This window comes from Rattus norvegicus, chromosome 3 (genome assembly GCF_036323735.1).
Source record: "Rattus norvegicus strain BN/NHsdMcwi chromosome 3, GRCr8, whole genome shotgun sequence".
NCBI classification, from domain to species: Eukaryota; Metazoa; Chordata; class Mammalia; order Rodentia; family Muridae; genus Rattus; species Rattus norvegicus.
The window spans coordinates 23,950,726-23,971,752 of NC_086021.1; the positions used below are offsets into that span (position 1 = coordinate 23,950,726).

The 21,027-nt window shown below is 37.8% G+C and overlaps 1 pseudogene; it reads right to left on the bottom strand.

The window, feature by feature from the left end:
• The window catches only part of LOC120101869 (uncharacterized), a 60,520-nt pseudogene that overhangs the window by 29,806 nt on the left and 9,687 nt on the right, over positions 1–21,027 (bottom strand).

The window sequence follows — 21,027 nt, forward strand, 5'->3', positions numbered from 1 at the left end:
TGGCCCTTTCTCTGCAATTATGGATAACATATCCTGTGTGGGATAAGGATAAGCTTGTATTAATAGAGAGCCACATCTGAAGCACAAATATGTCTTTTATTGTGATCCTGAGCAAGGACAGTTTTGCGTGCACAGCAATAACTGAGAGGAATAAAGAGGTCATTGAACTTTTTTCTGTTTTAGCTTCCAAATACATTTTCTTCCCTAATCCATTTTTCCCCAATTTGTAACATCACAGTTTTGTTTGGACTCCTGTTCCCCAAAGCATTTTGGTGAATGGTCCTTTATTACTTTCTGTTTCCTTCTATGAATATCTTTCTCAAGCATGGCATTCTAAGTAAATTGGGATATTTCCCTTCTAGAGATCAAATCAGTATTTTACTTCCTGTCTCTCCTGGCCTTTATTATGTATCCTAAGTTTTTTATTTTTATAAATATTATTTCCCTACTTCTAAGACTTTAATTTCCTTTTCTCTGACTTCTTTTTTTTTTCTTTTTTCTGGAGCTGGGAATCGAACCCAGGGCCTTGCACTTGCTAGGCAAGCCCTCTACCACTGTGCTAAATCCCCAACCCTTTCTGTGACTTCTTATTTTTAACTATGTCTAAAGATGCTGTCACATTTAAGAACCCAAGTATTTGTCAATTATTCTTCCATAATTTTATTCTGTAAAAATGACTACCATACACAGATTTATTCCACATTTTCTCTATTTTCAATCGATTACATGATTAAAAACATGGTTACCAGAAAACTCTGCTCTTAAATACCTAAGAAATGGGCAGGAATGCACGTGTCTGACGAGATAAATTGGTTCACACAAAGCATAAATTCCTAGCTCAGCTATAGTGCTAAAATAGATGTGGACAGTAAATAAATATTTCCAAAGAAGTTAGTTTCCAAAGAATATATATTTCCAAAGTAGTTTAAAATAGATTAAGCCATATTAGACAGCATTTAAATCTAGTCCACTATAATGAAAGATGTTACTATATAGCAAAAAAATAATGTGTACATCTAATTCATTGATAAAGTAAAGTAAAAGTCTATAGATATTAATTATAAAAGATTGAGTAATCTCAGAGGCAATGCTATTAAGGGATCGACTCCAGAATAATATGGAGTCATAAAGAAGCTGGAGGACTTTACAGTCGGGTTATCAGCTTTGTACATCCCTAGACCCATTTCCTCCAAGAAGCTGGTGGGTTAGGATCTTCGATACAATCAGAGGAAAGCGTGGGAATACTATTTCTTTTTATTTTGTATTTTTGATTTCTTTCAATTACATGACTCAAACTTCAGTGCAAATTATTTCTATTTTACAATGATCTTACCTTCATGTATAGGTTATCTAAACATTAATCTGTTTGATTAAATAATTCCTTCAAACGAAGGTGCTGTAGAAACCCAAAATGATACAAGTTTTGGAGTAGGCAACTTTTTGTCTTCTAAAAGACCCTAAAGAGATTTGCCAAACAAACATTTCTGTTTTGCTTGTCGTGGATTAATAGATGTTACTCTTGGGTTAGTATATACATTGCCTTTGTGTTTTTGTGAATCTAAGAAAGAAGGGAAATCATTGGTGTAACTGAACTCATTTAGTCCTCATTTAGCCCTAGGATACATGCCCTTTTCCTTTTACAACTGCATGCCTTATGCAATATCACAAACACACAGAAAATAACTAATTAATATTATAACACTTATAATGATCTTGCTTCATAAGGCACTTGATACATAGTTCTAAATGGCCCATTCTTCATGTATAAAGAGTAAGTTATTGTGTTTGCCTTGAAAGCTATGCTTATAGGTACTAGAATCAAACAGTCATATAGTACCAATCTTTTCATCCTATTGTTTGACTTTCTGACTGCCGTGGACAACAGAAAAGTACCAGCAGTATCTGTACTTCACAACACAATTTGCCTAACTGCACTTTTGTTATATTCCTTGGCTTTCTCCACTGATCTGTGAGCTCAAATCTGAGATCGTAGTGTCTATGTCAACCATATGGGTTTATTATGCTATATTTACAGATTTTTGTAAGAGACTAGGATGGTGGCACATGCCTTTATTTCTAGATCTCAGGAAGCAGAGCCAAGAGGATCTCTGTAAATTTGATTTCAGTTTGTTTCACTGATCATGACAGCCAGAGCTGTTACATAGAGAAGATCCAATTTGCTATTGAGTTGCTATTTTCTTTCTTATATAAATCTATGAGATTCCATCTCACACTAGTAAGAATGGCTAAGAACAAAAGCTCAGGTGACAGCAAATGCTGGTGAGGATGTGGAGAAAGAGGAACACTCCTCCATTGTTGGTGGGATTGCAGACTGGTACAACCATTCTGGAAATCAGTCTGGAGGTTCATCAGAAAATTGGACATTGAACTACCTAAGGACCCAGCTATACCTCTCTTAGGCATATATCAAAAAGATGCTCCAACATACAACAAAGACACGTGCTCCACTATGTTCATAGCAGCCTTATTTATAGTAGCCAGAAGCTGGAAAGAACCCAGATGCCCTTCAACAGAGGAATGGATAGAGAAAATGTGGTACATCTACACAATGGAATATTACTCAGCTATCAAAAACAATGACTTTATGAAATTCATAGGCAAATGGAGGGAACAGGGAAATAACATCCTGAGTGAGGTAACCCAATCACAGAAAAACACACAAGGTATGAACACATTGATAAGTGGCTATTAGCCCAAATGCTTGAATTACACTAGATACACAGAACACATGAAACTCAAGAAGGATGACCAAAATGCAAATGCTTCACTCCTTCTTTAAAAGGGGAACAAGAATACCCTTGGCAGGGAATGGAGAGGCAAAGATTAAAACAGAGACAGAAGGAACACCCATTCAGAGCCTGCCCCACATGTGGCCCATACATATACAGCCACCCAATTAGACAAGATGGATGAAGCAAAGAAGTGCAGGCCGACAGGAGCCGGATGCAGATCTCTCCTGAGAGACACAGCCAGAATACAGCAAATACAGAGGCGAATGCCAGCAGCAAACCACTGAACTGAGAATAGAACCCACGTTGAAGGAATCAGAGAAAGACCTGGAAGAGCTTGAAGGGGCTAGAGACCCCATATGGACAACAATGCCAAACAACCAGAGCTTCCAGGGACTAAGCCACTACCTAAAGACTATACATGGACTGACCCTGGACTCTGACCTCATAGGTAGCAATGAGTATCCTAGTAAGATCACCAGTGGAAGGGGAAGCCCTTGTTCCTTCTAAGACTGAACCACCAGTGAACATGATTTTTGGGGGGAAGGGGGCAATGGTGTGAGGATGGGGAGGGGAACACCCATATAGAAGGGGAGTGGGAGGGGTTAGGGGGATGTTGGCCCGGAAACCGGGAAAGGGAATAACATCCGAATTGTAAATAAGAAACACTCAATTTAATAAAATAAAAAAGAAATGTAAATAAGAAATACTCAAGTTAATAAAGATGGACAAAATGTTAAGAATCAATATATCATTGTAAGTATCATTTCTTTACATATTCTTAATTTCTTAATCTCATTTCTGTGTTTAACCTCTAGCATAAACTCAGGACCAGTGGAAAGAGGTACTAAAATTTGGAAGCAAATTCTAACAATAGGATAATATCTATAATGCACAGGTGAAATTTTCCCTCTCATGGTAAATCCTTCATTACTGTTTGTTATAAATCATATTTTCAGTGCTCAATGATTTAACTTTAAGTTCTGGGAGTAGAACAACCTATAAGGCCCTCATAGGGAAGAGGAGCAGCTGGACTGTTCGGCATTGTATTATAGCCAGTAGTGCATGTCCTCCCAATGGGGCAGCTGCTGAGTCCATGTTCGGTTTCCTTAATGTTTCCAACATTTGTTGCATTATTCTGGGAACATGAGGACTTTCCTCCAGGAGGATGGCATAGTGATGTTCCATGCCGCACTGCAGCCAAGGCCTCTCCAAAAATTTTGGAGAATTTTCAATCATAAATTCTACTAGAGAAATCTATGAAAAAACAGGGCAAACACAGAGGGTCTCTGTCATTTTGCATGGTTGCAAAATCACATTTTACTTCTTAGTCTTGGAGGCTAAAAATATGCCATTCAAAATTCTGAGAAAAATTTAGCTGTTCTAAATAGGGGCAGGCTTTTGTCAGAAATTTAAAAGATTGTGAGATCAGATGTTCAAGTGTGATCATCACAGTGCAATGTTACATAAGAGAATGATTTCCAGTTTTTACATTGTGATGGTCAGTATGTGATACATACTGTACACTGAAATAGCTTTGGTTACATTTTATAATATATGTGTGAGCATGATTTTAAGGATGCTTATAGAAAGGCAGAGCTAAGGAGGGAAGATGGCCTCTGAATGTGGGTATCATCCTATTGAAAATTCACATGGGCTGTCTAAAAAGTAAGAGACAGGCAAACCCATCTGAGCAGTGAAATTCATGTGTCTCAGTGCAGTGCAATGGTAACAGCTGCATCAATATATCACTGTAGGTGCCATTTCGTCACATATTTAGTTAATTACTTAATCTTAATACAGTGATGACTCAGTGCAGATGCAATGGTAACATCTTGATTTTATGATTCATTATATTGGGAGGTATTTGAAATAAGATCTACCGGGAGGAAATGGGATAATTATGTATCTTCAATGGCCGGTACTTTGGAACCCTGTCTTCTCCTGATCTTTGATTCTTCTACACAATATGAGGAATATTATTGTTTCTCAGTTGAGTTGTTTTACAGTATGTTCCTTACAGGTCCAAGGACAATTGGTCAATTAATAATGGATCAGAAACTCAAATACTTAGAGTCAAAATAACCATTTGATCACTGTACTGCATAAGGTTTGTTAGTTTATTATAGTACTTGAAAGATGGCTAACATAGAAAAGTATACACAATAATTTCTCTAAACCAATCATAACCAGCATCCTGAGGCCAATGGTATTTTACTCACATTAATCAGGAATTCTTAAGGAGCATATCTGATTAAAAAAAAATCCAAATTGCATTGCCATCTTTTGTTGCGGAAACCACCTTGAAAACAAGTAGAATTTCACACATTCTACACTCAATATGTCAGAATTAAGTCTTGATTGCTGAACCCAGTACCTAGGATTTTTTTTTTGTATCATTTCACAGCATGTGTTCTCTATGGGTTAGTGTAAGGATATTCTAAATGACAAAGACAAAAGACTGAGTCACGGAGCTCAAATACCCATTTATATTTTACTTAGAATGCACCAATGATTCCTTCCCTCCAGAAGAACACCTTTCAAAGCTGTACTTACTTTACAAAATGAAACAAAACAAAAACCAAAACAATCATCATCAACAACAACAACAACAACAAAATGACCAAGATTCTCAGGGTAATCCTGTTTTCCTGTCTCATTGTAAAGGCTTATCAATTCTAGGCATAAAGTTCTTATCTAATTACCCTTTTGTCAATATCATTTGTCACTCCATTATTGCAGGAGCTGGGCACAAATAAGAGACATGGGGCTCACCCAACAGATAGGTTGTAAGAAGACATTTCATTAACAGAACAGTTACTTTTAATTTCATATAATGTACAAAAAACTTGCCTCAGAAGAGCTGCATTTTCAGGTGGCATTTTATCTAAAAGACTGAACACAGAGACAGTTATTTTAAAACAAGTATACTCAATTTGTAAATATAAAGGAAGGGAACAGAGTAATCGTATCGTATGCAGGATGCACTGTAAATAAAATGAAAGAGTTTGTACTCAAATTATTGCTTGAAATATTTACCCAATTCAGAAAAAAAGACAAATCTAATTGGAATATGAAAGTAAGATTATAAGCCTGGGCTACTGTATTTCCCACTGTAACTCATACTCTTTTAAAAGTGTCTTCCATGTTTGTGAACAATTGAAAGCTTTTGCTGTCTGTCAGTGTTCTTAGTAAATGTTTCTGTGATATATAATTTCTAATGTGTGTAAGTAAATGTTACTTCTATTTTGTTGAGGTTGTTCACAGTTTCCAATGATTACCTCTGCACTGCAGCTAATTTCTCTTCATATTGACCTTTTCGGGTACAGCAATCCACTCATCATATAGTTTTGAAGCCATTAGACTTCCCTTGAGGTTTTGGAGGAAGTCCTTATGAAGAGAGGAAAAATATTTTGTGGAAAAAATTAAACATGGAAATTATTCAAAGTACATTCACCTGTAAATTTCAGTTTAGTTCCAACTTTCTTCACAGTTCCCCAAATTTCCCCTAGTTAGAACGTTCCATGATATGTGGGCCCAGTAAGTTTCATCTATTTAAGCTAGAGACCAAAGAGTAAATTTTCAGATTTACTTGGACTATAGAAAAATCTTTCCTTAGCTCAGCATGCCTCTAGCAGACAGCTGAGCAAACTAGACATATAAGTGATTAATACTATAGTTCGAATACTATTTTTAAATGATAGAAACATACAATTATGATACCCACAATAAAGACAACCATAGGAAGTTATTATCGGATTTCTCAGGAGCAGAAAGCCACGTCTGGTACTGGAAGCATGGAGGCACATGTGGTCATAGTTCTTAGAGAATGCCCTGCCCCTATTTCACTAAACAAGTGTAACTCCGAACTCTATTATAAATATTTAACTTAATGTTCACAGATAATATACCCTTACCCATCAAAAAAGCTTCTCTTTGAAATGGATGGAGACCATTACTGAAAACCACAGCTAGTCAAGATACAAAGAACAAACTATCCTGTGACTCTGAGTGCCAGTTCATATATATACATAATAACTCCTGAACTGTTGTCTCTGAGCATAGGTTGAGACAGACAGAAAAATTGTACACCAGAGGATAGGGACATTTGCTTTGAGATTTGGTCTCCTAGAAATGAGGGTAGGGTTCATTTTTGATAGTTCAACAATCACATTGCTTAAACAATTTCTGAACAAAACATCATCCATGTTATTAACACTAACAGAGGAGACTTTGAGCATATAAGATTTCTCTCATATGGGGCTGAGGATTTAGCTCAGTGGTAGAGCGCTTACCTAGGAAGCGCAAGGCCCTGGGTTCGGTCCCCAGCTCCGAAAAAAAGAACCAAAAAAAAAAAAGATAAAAAAAAAAGATTTCTCTCATACATATCTACTGTCACTCAAGGGAATGCAAAAAGAAGACAACTACTCTCATAGACTCAGAGGAATCCTGAGGTGGATGATGGAAGGACATTCCCTACCTTAAAGATCTACGCCATTACATTAACTGATTGCTTGTTTATATCCACCTCCTCTTCCGAATCCAATTTGTCCTTTACTGTTTGGCACAAAGTTGTACTCGGAGGTTCTAAGAAGACACCCGTGGTTGTGAGCCCTTTCTTTTTTAGTAGGTACAGCATGTCCTGAGAATAAGATAGAGAAATACCTGTCAGGCTTCACACACCACAGACTACTATTTGTTCCTTAAGAACCAGACCAATGGTGTGCACAGGTGCAGTGCACGTGCTGGCATGGACACAGATGACCTCACGCTGGTTTTGTGCCTCAATCTTTCGTTGTACACTTCCCACCCTAATATTATCCATTAAGGATCAGGCAACATTTCTTTATATCAGATTTTCCAAAATAGTTAAGGGATTAAATCCAACTTTTCCAATAGATGGTTTCTGAATAGCCCTCTCTCATCTTCCTACTGGAAAGCCAATGATTTGAGAAACAATTCTTGCTCCACATGGTGATAGAAGTGAAGGGGTCAGGTATTTAAGAAGCAGGATTTTGTCTTAGGATAGCCAGAGAAACACCATATGAGACATACCAGAATTGCTGCAGGCAGGATGCCATCCTCACAAATGGAACTGAGTTCCCTTCCAAACAGTTTTCTTCCCTTTTTAAATGGTGGGGTGGTGCATACTTGGTCCTGTGGGGCACAGAGCCCTTGTCCAACTGCGATGTTATAGAAGTTCTTTGTTTCTTAAAAGTTTTTTCCTTCATATCTGAGCAGGAGTTGAGATCATTACATGGGATAGTATAATTTATAAAGATCTTTTACAAAACCAAATTTCATTTGCAAAATGTCCGTATTATAATGGGTTAATCATCTTGTTGTGCTTATGTAACCTTCTCATATGCCTTACACTGTTATTAATCTTAGTGATGTCTCTAAGACATGGTCTTGTGTTCTGTAGTGGGAATTCTCACAACATGATGATGTCTAACTCCATACTGTATCATGAAATACTAGATACATTGGTTGAATGAACTCCCTGAAGTATGTATAGGCTGTTGCTTCAATAATTACATCCATTTTCATAGCCACGCTTACTTTTATTCTTATTTAAAATTTTTCTATTTTTTCAAATGTCACAGTGAAGCTCTTTTCATCCTTATTTTTCTTGTTCAGCATTTTGAAGAACCATTGTTAAGTTTATTTCAGCAGCACCATATCCCCCTCATGTGAAATATACATGACTATACACTATAGTGTCAGTTCAGAGCTGAAATTAAGTTTCTTTTTCGCTTCTAGTTTTCTTTTAGAATATTGGACTATAATACAATTTTAAACATGTTACTTAAAACAAATAAATTAAAAGTAAACAAATGAGTCATATAACACAATATAAAATAGTCTTCTTCATTGAAAAACATATTGCCTGCCTGGCTATCTAATGCAAAATTATGAGGGCTGAAATCACAAGTAATATTAGATAGATGGACAAAGATGTTTGAGTGTGTGTGTGTGTGTGTGTGTGTGTGTGTGTGTGTGTATGTGTTTTTTTTATATATATGTATACCAAAACACCTATCAAAATTTTTGATTCGGAATTGTTTCTCTTTAAAGAAAATGGAGGGACAAAAACTGGAGCAGAGACTGAAGGAAAGGCCATCCAGAGATTGCCTCAACATCTGATCTATCCCATCCATAGACACCAAACCATGACAGTGTTGATGATGAAATGATATGCTTGCAGACAGGAACCTCACAGGGTTGTCCTCTGAGAGGGTCTACCAGCTTCTGACTGAGACAGATGCAGATACTCTCAGCCAACCACATGACTGAGTCCTGGGACCCCAATGCAAAAGTTCGGGGAAGAAATGAAGGAGGAGAGAGGGATAGCAACCCCATAGGAAGAACAATAATATTAATTAACTTGACCCCTCAGAGCTCTCAGGGTCTTAGCCAACAACCCAAGAGCATACATTGCCAGTCTGCAGTCCCTGCTACATATGTAAAGAAATGGCTGTCTTGTCTAGCCTCAGTGGGAGCGGATGTTCTTGTTCCTGTGGAGGCTTGATGCCCCAAAGAAGCGGGATGCTAGAGGGGTAAGGTGGGAGTAGGTAGGTTGGTGGGGGAGCACCCTCTTACAGGCAAAGGGGAAGAGGGATATGGTGGGGCATTCTTGGTAGGGGGACCAGGAATGGGACATTTCAAATGTAAATAAAAGTAATAAAAATAAAAAAAGCAAAGTTTAAAAGAAATCAGGGGTATATGTGGGAGGTTTTCAAGAAAGGAGAATAAGGAGAAATAATAATAGTATTCTATCATTTGAAAAAATAATTAAAAAGCCCCAGTCTATCACTATTAGGGCCATTTGGAATCTAGATATAGGTCTAAAAGATATTTGTTGTATGATTTGAAATGAGATTAGAGACTGGGCTACAAGCCTAAGGTGATTTCTAGTCAAGCCTGCAACAGATTATCTGCAATACCATAAATCTTGTTTTTCTATGTACATTTCATTGCAATAGATTGTCAAAATACAGTTCATGAGTAATTTTGTGCTATAATCACAAAAGCACTTAATGGGAACATATCATGATCGATGTCTTAGACCTGCTTATTCTAATGGGACAAAAATGTGTGTACACAGTGTTTTGACATACCAGTTTATGGCAAATATCTGCCTGGGAAAAATGAAATGTTCTCCCTATAACCAAGATTAGTCTTTACATCGGAATTTAGAGTTCTCTTAATATGGACCTGAAACATACTGCTTTAGTGTGGTTTTTTTTGTTTGTTTGTTTTTACAGTGCCCCATTCCTTTGGAAGAAAATGATAGTATGCTACGATATTTTATGACAAATTAAAATGGTAACTAAGAAAAGCCACCTGAAGGAAGATGGCAGACTCACTCTTTTGCTGCTGGCTTCTTGCTGAGTTTCTGGGCTTCAAGATGAATTTCCCATGTACATCAGCATTTAGGCATTTCATGATTACCCCAGGTAGGGAAGGAAAAGCTGTAAAATTTCTTAAGTCCCGTGAACTGAAGTTCTTTTGAATATTTATCATTCTAAAGTCATGCGGATACTCATGCCTTATGAGAAAAAAAATGAATTGTAACTACTGTAACTGAATATAGGCAACCCTTCTGATACAATTTAGAATGCTTTGCTGCATTTCTTCTCCTTGTCCTCCCCCTCCCACTCCACCTCTTTTTCCTCCTCCTCCACCTCCCCTTTCCCTCCCCCTGCCTCTCCCCTCCTCCTCCTCCTCCTTCTCCTTTTTCAGGATAATGTAGACTGTACATACTAGAACATTAGAACCTTTACAGGGATACTATAATAAATTAAGCTGAAAACTCTGAAAATAATGAGGAGAAAATTTTCAGTGTATCACTTTGTTTAGACCTAAGAATGCACTGTGTAGGGGGACTTTTGCTGTATTCTTCTCTAACCCTTTTAAGACAGGCCTGTTGGAGTATTAATACCTATAATATTTTTACATCATAAGAATCCTACTTCACCGGGGTTGGGGATTTAGCTCAGTGGTAGAGTGCTTGCCTAGCAAGCACAAGGACCTGGGCTCGGTCCCCAGCTCCAAAAAGAAAAGAAAAGAAAAAAAAAAGAATCCTACTTCACTCCTCTAGCTTCATATTAAGCAATTTAAATATTTCACACTGCATACATAAAATAGAATATGAGCACTATTTGTCTTCACAAAGGTAATTGTGATATCCTATTCTAGTAACTTAAAAGCACAATGAAAAATCCAGATCAAAAATAAGAAAATACACTAAAGAGAAGCCGACAACTTAATATTAAGTCTGAAATCAATTAGAAACAGAATCCATAAAACCAAGATCCTGTTCTTTGAGAAAATCAACAAGACACATAAACCTAAACTAACTAAAAGTCTCAGAAATAGTATGCAAATTAACAAAATCAGAAATGAAAAGAGAGACATAATGAAAATTGAAGAAATTAAAAAAAATCATCAGGTTTTACTACAAAAGACTAACTTGACAAAGCTTTGAAAATCTATATGAAATGAATGATTTTCTAGACAGATACCACATACCAGAGTTAAATCAAGATCAGATAAACTAATCAATCCCATAACCCCTAAGGAACTAGAAGAATTCATTAAAAACAACCAACAACAATAACAGTAACAAAAAGACTAGGGCATGATGCATAATTCAGTGCCTAATTCTACCAGACTTTCAAATAAGAGCTAATACCAAAACTCCTTATCTGTTCTCAAAAGAGAAACAGAACTACAGAACTTGCTGGTGAGATTGTAGAGAAACGGGAATGCTCCTCCATTGCTGGTGGGATGGCAAACTACCACCACTCTGGAAATCAATCTGGCTGTTCCTCAGCAAACAGGAAATAGTTGTACCTGAAGACGCTGATATACTGGTCCTGGGCATATAGCCAAAAGATGCTCCACAGTACCACAAAGACGCAAGCTCCACTATGTTAATAGCAGTTTTATTTGTTATAAGCAACCCTGATGTTCTTCAACCAAAGAATGGATACAGAAAATATGGTTTATTTACACAATGGAATACTATTCAGCTACTAAAAACAAATGACATCGTGAAATTTGCAGGCAATTGCATGGATCTAGAAAATATTCTAAGTGAGCTAACCCAGACTCCAAAGGACATGAATAGTATATATTCATTAATCAGTGACACTACACAAAATATACAGAATATCCATGACACTAAAAGTTAAACCATAAGGAAAGCCTAAGTAAGGATGCTTCAATCCCACTTAGCAAAGGGAAATAAATAACCATGGGAGGCAGAGGGAAGGAGAGATATGTGTGAGAGTGGAATGGGAAGAGAACAGGTCAGGATCAGGTATGGGAGAAACATGAGAGAGGACAAGGGACCCAAGAGAATGAATGGAAATATACAGCTCTCGGGGTTGGTGGGAACCTCTAGAATATCCCAGAGTCGTGGGAAAGGGGTGCTCTCAAGAGTCAAGGTAGGAGTGAACGTGATTGTTGGGGGGATGGCGGCAATGGGGGGAGAGTGGGGAGGGGAACACCTATGAAGAAGGGGAGGGGGAGGGACTAGGGGGATGTTTGCCCGGAAACCGGGAAAGGGAATAACATTAGAAATGTAAATAAGAAATACTCAAGTTAATAAAAAAAATTAAAAAAAACACCAAAAAAAAAAAAGAGTCCAGGTAGGAAATCTTGCCCAAACACAAAATCACACAGATGTAAAATTTGAAGAGACCACCTTTTTAAATCAGACAGGACACCTGTAGATGGATAGGGACACTAACACACCTACAAAACTTTCAACCTCAAATTGCTCCTGTCTAAAAGAAATGCAGGACAAAAATGGAATAGAGTCTGAAGCAGTGACCAGTCAGTGACAGGCTCAACTTGGGATCCATCCCATTATTAGGTACCAATCCAAAATATTATTACTGATGCAATGTTGTACTTGCAGCCAGTAGCCTAGCATGGCTGTCCTCTGAGAGGCCCTGCAAGCAGCTGACTAAAACAGATATAGATAGTACCTCTAACCATTGGACCGAGGTCAACAAGCCTTATGGAAAAGTTGGGAGAATTGAAAGAACTGGAAGGATAGGAAACATCATAGAAAGACCAGTAATATCAACCTGGACCCCTGGGAGCTATCAGAGACTGAGTCACTAACTAAAGGGCATACATGGGCTGTTCAGAGGCCACAGGCACCTATGTACAAGAATGTTTTCTTATCTGGCATTAGTGGGAGAGCGTGCCCTTAAATCTGCAGAGACTTATGCCACTGGTATGAAGGTCAACTTTATGGGTTAGAGCTTCAAATTTTCAGTAGCTTTTAGAAGATCAGCTTTCAAGAATACTTGGTGATCTCAAATTTTATTTCTTATTCAAACTTTTCTGATAATTTTATTACTATTATTTATTTGGTAATAATCCGGTGAGAAATAAAAGAAGGCAACAAACAGTATAGCTGTAATTAAGTCAGATTGTCTCCAGAAATCAGAATATGATTTCATATTCAGTTGCAGAATTATTGGTCATAGGAGATGTGAACTGAATATTTTACATGGATTCGGAGAAAGGGCTATATTTCTGATATTCATTACAAAACAATCTACATAATTTGGAATAAATAAAAAACTGAAGATTTTACATTTTAGATTTAAACTTGTTTCTCTGTGTAACTCATTCACTCACATATATACCCGATCACTATGTTAGACTTGGTGTCTGGGCAGGTCAGATGTGGGAATTAGAACCCCTGAAACTGGAGTTATAGATGGTTGTGGGCTACCATGTGAGTGATGGAATCCCTTGAGATATATAGCTAGGAAGAGTTTCTGTAATGATCACCAAATGACTTTTTTAAATTGTTTTCTCCAGAAACAATATGTCTAGATTTTTGTTTTGTTTGCCTTATCAGGAAAATTCTGTTTCTGAAACAGAAAGCACAGAAAAATTCCTGTCATTCTAAGGCTGTTGCTTATGAGGTAATAAATTGTTTCTGAATGTTATATTAGTAATTAATTATGATTTAAATGAATGAAATTATACTTAAGTCATTTTGCTTTAGTGTTTATTCAAGTTTAAGACTAAATAATGAAAATAGTGAGGATTCACCAAACTCAGCTCGTCCCTCCTTAGATTTCCCTGTTATTACCTTGGAGTACTCTTGGAGCTTTCCCAGGACCAGTATAGAACCACAGTTGGTAATCTTCAATGTTCTGGGAGGCAAAAAGAACCAACCATCACAAATAAACTGACATCAGAGTCTTGAAGAGTCTAGCAATTTCCTTTACTTACCATTTCTAGCTCTCTAGCAGGGAAATTATTTAAACCAGTATTAATGATATTTCTTCTGACCACAGGTTTGAGTAAACAGGACTGATTTCAGGAGAAAATCTATGGGTACTTGCCTTTCCTCTTGGAGGGAACCTTGATCTCCTGATCCACAATAAAATAAGAAGTTGCATTCAGCCATTACCACTAACCAAGACAAATAGTATTATGAAATTTCTTATATCTGTGCAGACTGTGTGTGGTATATTGAATTTCGACTTAACATGAGCACAGAACCTAGTGTCCACAGAGGCGTATACTCATGGTGGCTATGATGAGTTTAGCAAAGTTAACATTCAAAAGATATGATAACTTCGACAACAGTGAACACAAGAGTCAAAAACAGAGTCTTTGAGGGTGCCTAGAAGTGAAAACAGCCCATGGCTTTCATTCAGAGATGTCCAGTCTGTGGAGATGAAGGACTTGTGTCTATCCTGGAAAATAGGCCTGATGCTGAAAAGAAGTTCTAGAACATAATTACTGCACACACTGTTATGGATCCATTTGAAATGATTATCTAAATAGAATGTTGAAATATTGAGCACCCTCCAGGAGTGGCTCTAACTGGAATTATTATTAATTTTATTTTCTTGTAGACACCTATTTAAAACCAATGTCATCGTCCCATAGAGTTTTTCAGTGTTAAACTAGCAGACAAAAAGCACTCAAGCAGACACACCACCAAATACCCATTTACACACAAACATACATGGAGAGGTGATAATGAAACAGAAAGAGAAAGAGAGTGAAAGAGAGAGGCAGACAGAGGTAGAGGGGCATAAAGTTAGAGAGGCAGACTGACATGTGGATTCTCATTGTACACACTCACAGAAAGAGATAGACAGGGATGCATAAACACAGAGAAACACACACACACAGTTACAAAGAGATACACATGCACATTTAAAAATAGAAATACAATATATACACAGATATGTATGCAGAAAAGACATAGAAATGTAGACTCATTCATTAAAGATTTATTAAATGTTAAAAATAAATACACTAGAACATGTACACTTACACATCCACACAAGAGAAATAAAAACAGGAAGAAATGAGAAAGACTACAGAATTACATACCAAATAGGCAGTATAGTCTAATTTAAAAAAAAAAGAAAGAAAGAAAAATATTCCCTCTAACATTGGCATCCTTTAAATTAGGTATGAGCACATGACAAATTAATCACAGTTTATTACAGTGGATATGTATTATCTAGTGAAACTACACATACAGCTCAAACCATTGGGCTATGACTTTCATTTCACATAAAACTAGACACGAATTCAAGAAAAACTGTCACTCAAAGGACTATTATTATGTCTTCAATAACTTCTGATTAAAAAGGAGCCAGTTGGTTTTAGTGGGATTCCCAAACCCGCGGATCCCTGCCCGCAGCAGCTCGCTGCTCCCAAACCAAGTGGGAGAGAGACCTCACCGCCTGGACAGGTGGGCACTCCTGAGACTGCAGAGCAGAAGAGACCACCAACACTGCTCATACCTGCCCACATCCCTGGCTCAAGAGGAAACTGGACATGGCCTCTGGGTTCCCTTGGATAAGGCCAAAGCAGCAGCAGGTCCCCTGCGTCTGAGACACCGCCTGAACCTGAAGGGACCAACCAGATAAAAAGTTCTCTGCACACAAATCCCGTGGGAGGGAGAGCAAAACCTTCAGAGAGACAGACACGCCTGGGAAACCAGAAGAGACTACACTCTGCCCACATTACTGATTCCAGAGGAAAACACCAAACGCCATCTGGAACCCTGGTGCACGGAAGCTACCGGAAAGGGCAGCGCAGATCTTCCTGGTTGCTGCCCCCACGGAGAGCTCATAAGCAACACCCCACGAGCAAACTTGAGCCTCGGGACCACAGGAAGACAAAAATTTCCTACTCCAAGCGACCTGACTAGTGAACACAGGACACAGGTCCACAGAAACAGCTGAAGACCTGTAGATAGGAAAAACTACACGCCCGTAAGCAGAACACTCTGTTCCCATAACTGGCTGAAAGAAAACAGGAAAACAGGTCTACAGCACCCCTGACACACAGGCTTATAGGACAGTCTAGCCACTGTCAGAAATAAAAGACGAAAGTAACACTAGAGATAATCTGATGGCGAGAGGCAAACGCAGGAATCCAAGCAACAGAAACCAAGACTACATGGGATCATCGGAGCCCAATTCTCCCACCAAAGCAAACAAGGAATATCCAAACACACCAGAAAAGCAAGATCTAGTTTCAAAATCATATTTGATCATGATGCTGGAGGACTTCAAGAAAGACATGAAGAACTCCCTTAGAGAAACACAGGAAAACATAAATAAGCAAGTAGAAGCCTACAGAGAGGAATCACAAAAATCCCTGAAAGAATTCCAGGAAAACACAATCAAACAGTTGAAGGAATTAAAAATGGAAATAGAAGCAATCAAGAAAGAACACATGGAAACAACCCTGGATATAGAAAACCAAAAGAAGAGACAAGGAGCCGTAGATACAAGCTTCACCAACAGAATACAAGAGATAGAAGAGAGAATCTCAAGAGCAGAAGATTCCATAGAAATCATCAACACAACTGTCAAAGATCATGTAAAGCAGAAAAAGCCACTGGTCCAAAACATACAGGAAATCCAGGACTCAATGAGAAGATCAAACCTAAGGATAATAGGAATAGAAGAGAGTGAAGACTCCCAGCTCAAAGGACCAGTAAATATCTTCAACAAAATCATAGAAGAAAACTTCTGTAACCTAAAGAAAGGGATACCCATAAGCATATAAGAAGTCTACAGAACTCCAAATAGATTGGACCAGAAAAGAAACTACTCCTGTCACATAATAGTCAAAATACCAAACGCAAAAAATAAAGAAAGAATATTAAAAGCAGTAAGGGAAAAAGGTCAAGTAACATATAAAGGCAGACCTATCAGAATCACACCAGATGTTATGCTAGAAACTAAGAAAGCCAGAAGATCCTGGACAGATGACATACAGACCCTAAGAGAACACAAAAGCCAGCATAGGTTACTGTATCCTACAAAACTCTCAATTAACATAGATGGAGAAACCAAGATATTCCATGGCAAAACCAAATTTACACAATATCTTTCTACAAATCCAGCACTACAAAGGATAATAAATGGCAAAGCCCAACATAAGGAGTCAAGCTACACCCTAGAAGAAGCAAGAAACTAATCGTCTTGACAACAAAACAAAGAGAAAAAAAAGCACACAAACATTACCTCACATCCAAATATGAATGTAACAGGAAGCAATAATCACTATTCCTTAATATCTCTCAACATCAATGGCCTCAACTCCCCAATAAAAAGACATAGATTAAAAAAATTGATATGCAACGAGGACCCTGCATTCTGCTGCCTACAGGAAACACACCTCAGAGACAAAGACAGACACTACCTCAGAGTGAAAGGCTGGAAAACAAATTTCCAAGCAAATGGTCGGAAGAAGCAAGCTGGAATAGCCATTCTAATATCAAATAAAATCAATTTTCAACTAAAAGTCATCAAAAAAATAAGGAAGGACACTTCATATTCATCAATGGAAAAATCCACCAAGATGAACTCTCAATCCTAAATATTTATGCCCCCAAAACAAGGGCACCTATATACGTAAAAGAAACCTTACTAAAGCTCAAAACACACATTGCACCTCACACAATAATAGTAGGAGATTTCAACACCCCACTCTCATCAATGGACAGATCATGGAAAGAGTAATTAAACAGAGACGTAGACAGTCTAAGAGAAGTCATGAACCAAATGGACTTAACAGATATTTATAGAACATTCTATCCTAAATCAAAAGGATATACATTCTTTTCAGATCCTCATGGTACTTTCTCCAAAATTGACCATATAATTGGTCAAAAATGGGCCTCAACAGGTACAGAAAGATAGAAATAATCCCATGCGTGCTATCAGACCACAATGGCCTAAAGCTGGTCTTCAAAAACAATAAGGGAAGAATGCCCACATACAAGTGGAAATTGAACAATGCTCTACTCAATGATAACCTGGACAAGGAAGAAATAAAGAAGGAAATTAAAGACTTCTTAGAATTTAGTGAAAATGAAGGTATAACATACCAAAAATTATGGGACACAATGAAAGCTGTGCTAAGAGGAAAACTCATTGCTCTGAGGGCCTGCAGAAAGAAACAGGAAAGAGCATAACTCAGCAGCTTGACAGCACACGTAAAAGCTATAGAACAAAAAGAAGCAAATACACCCAGGAGGAGTAGAAGGCAGGAAATAATCAAACTCAGAGCTGAAATCAACCAAGTAGAAACAAAAAGGACCATAGAAAGAATCAACAGAAGCAAAAGTTGGTTCTTTGAGAAAATCAACAAGATAGGTAAACCCTTAGCCAGACTAACGAGAGGACTCAGAGAGTGTGTCCAAATTAACAAAATCAGAAATGAAAAGGGAGACATAACTACAGAATCAGAGGAAATTCAAAAAATCATCAGACCTTACTATAAAAGCCTATATTCAACAAAACTTGAAAATCTGCAGGAAATGGACAGTTTACTAGACAGATACCAGGTACCGAAGTTAAATCAGGAACAGATAAACCAGTTAAACAATCCCATAACTCCTAAGGAAATAGAAGCAGTCATTAAAGGTCTCCCAACCAAAAAGAGCCTGGGTCCAGACGGGTTTAGTGCAGAATTCTATCAGACCTTCATAGAAGACCTCATACCAATACTATCCAAACTATTCCACAAAACTGAAACAGATGAAGCACTACTGAATTCCTTCTATGAAGCCACAATTACTCTTATACTTAAACCACAAAAAGACCCAACAAAGAAAGAGAACTTCATACCAATTTCCCTTATGAATATCGATGCAAAAATACTCAATAAAATTCTGGCAAACCGAATCCAAGAGAACATCAAAACAATCATCCACCATGACCAAGTAGGCTTCATCCCAGGCATGCAGGGATGGTTTAATATATGGAAAACCATCAACATGATCCATTATATAAACAAACTGAAAGAACAAAACCACATGATCATTTCATTAGATGCTGAGAAAGCATTTGACAAAATTCAACACCCCTTCATGCTAAAAGTCCTGGAAAGAATAGGAATTCAAGGCCCATACCTAAACTACATAGTAAATGCCATATACAGCAAACCAGTTGCTAACATTAAACTAAATGGAGAGAAACTTGAAGCAATCCCACTAAAATCAGGGACTGGACAAGGCTGCCCACTCTCTCCCTACTTATTCAATATAGTTCTTGAAGTTCTAGCCAGAGCAATCAGACTACAAAAGGAGGTCAAGGGAATACAGATCGGAAAAGAAGAAGTCAAAATATCACTATTTGCAAATGATATGATAGTATATTTAAGTGATCCCAAAGATCCACCAGAGAACTACTAAAGCTGATAAACAACTTCAGCAAAGTGGCTGGGTATAAAATTAACTCAAATAAATCAGTAGCCTTCCTCTATACAAAAGAGAAACAAACCAAGACAGAAATTAGGGAAACGACACCCTTCATAATAGACCCAAATAATATAAAGTACCTCGGTGTGACTTTAACCAAGCAAGTAAAAGATCTGTACAATAAGAACTTCAAGACTCTGAAGAAAGAAATTGAGGAAGACCTCAGAAGATGGAAAGATCTCCCATGCTCATGGATCGGCAGGATTAATATAGAAAAAATGGCCACTTTACCAAAAGCGATCTACAGATTCAATGCAATCCCCATCAAAATACCAATCCAATTCTTCAAAGAGTTAGACAGAACAATTTGCAAATTCATCTGGAATAACAAAAACCCAGGATAGCTAAAACTATCCTCAAAAATAAAAGGACTTCGGGGGGAATCACTATCCCTGAACTCAAGCAGTATTACAAAGCAATAGTGATAAAAACTGCATGGTATTGGTGCAGAGACAGACAGAACGACCAATGGAACAGAATTGAAGAACCAGAAATGAACCCACACACCTATGGGCACTTGATTTTTGACAAAGGAGCCAAAACCATCCAATGGAAAAAAGATAGCATTTTCAGCAAATGGTGCTGGTTCAACTGGAGGTCAACATGTAGAAGAATGCAGATCGATCCATGCTTATCACCCTGTACAAAGCTTAAGTCCAAGTGGATCAAGGACCTCCACATCAAACCAGACACACTCAAACTAATAGAAGAAAAACTAGGGAAGCATCTGGATCACATGGGCACTGGAAAAAATTTCCTGAACAAAACACCAATGGCTTATGCTCTAAGATGAAGAATCGACTAATGAGATCTCATAAAACTGCAAAGCTTCTGTAAGGCAAAGGACACTGTGGTTAGGACAAAACGGCAACCAACAGATTGGGAAAAGATCTTTACCAATCCTACAACAGATAGAGGCCTTATATCCAAAATATACAAAGAACTCAAGAAGTTAGACCACAGGGAGACAAATAACCCTATTAAAAATGGGGTTCAGAGCTAAACAAAGATCTCACAGCTGAGGAATGCCGAATGGCTGAGAAACAACCTAAAGAAATGTTCAACATCTTTAGTCATAAGGGAAATGCAAATCAAAACAACCCTGAGATTTCACCTCAAACCAGTGAGCACGGCTAAGTACAAAAACTCAGGTGACAGCAAATGCTGGCGAGGATGTGGAGAAAGAGGAACACTCCTCCATTGTTGGTGGGATTGCAGACTGGTACAACGATTCTGGAAATCTGTCTGGAGGTTCCTCAGAAAATTGGACATTGAACTGCCTGAGGATCCAGCTATACCTCTCTTGGGCATATACCCAAAAGATGCCCCAACATATAAAAAAGACATGTCCTCCACTATGTTCACATCAGCCTTATTTATAAGAGCCAGAAGCTGGAAAGAACCCAGATGCCCTTCAACAGAGGAATGAATACAGAAAATGTGGTACATATACACAAAGGAATATTACTCAGCTATCAAAAACAATGACCT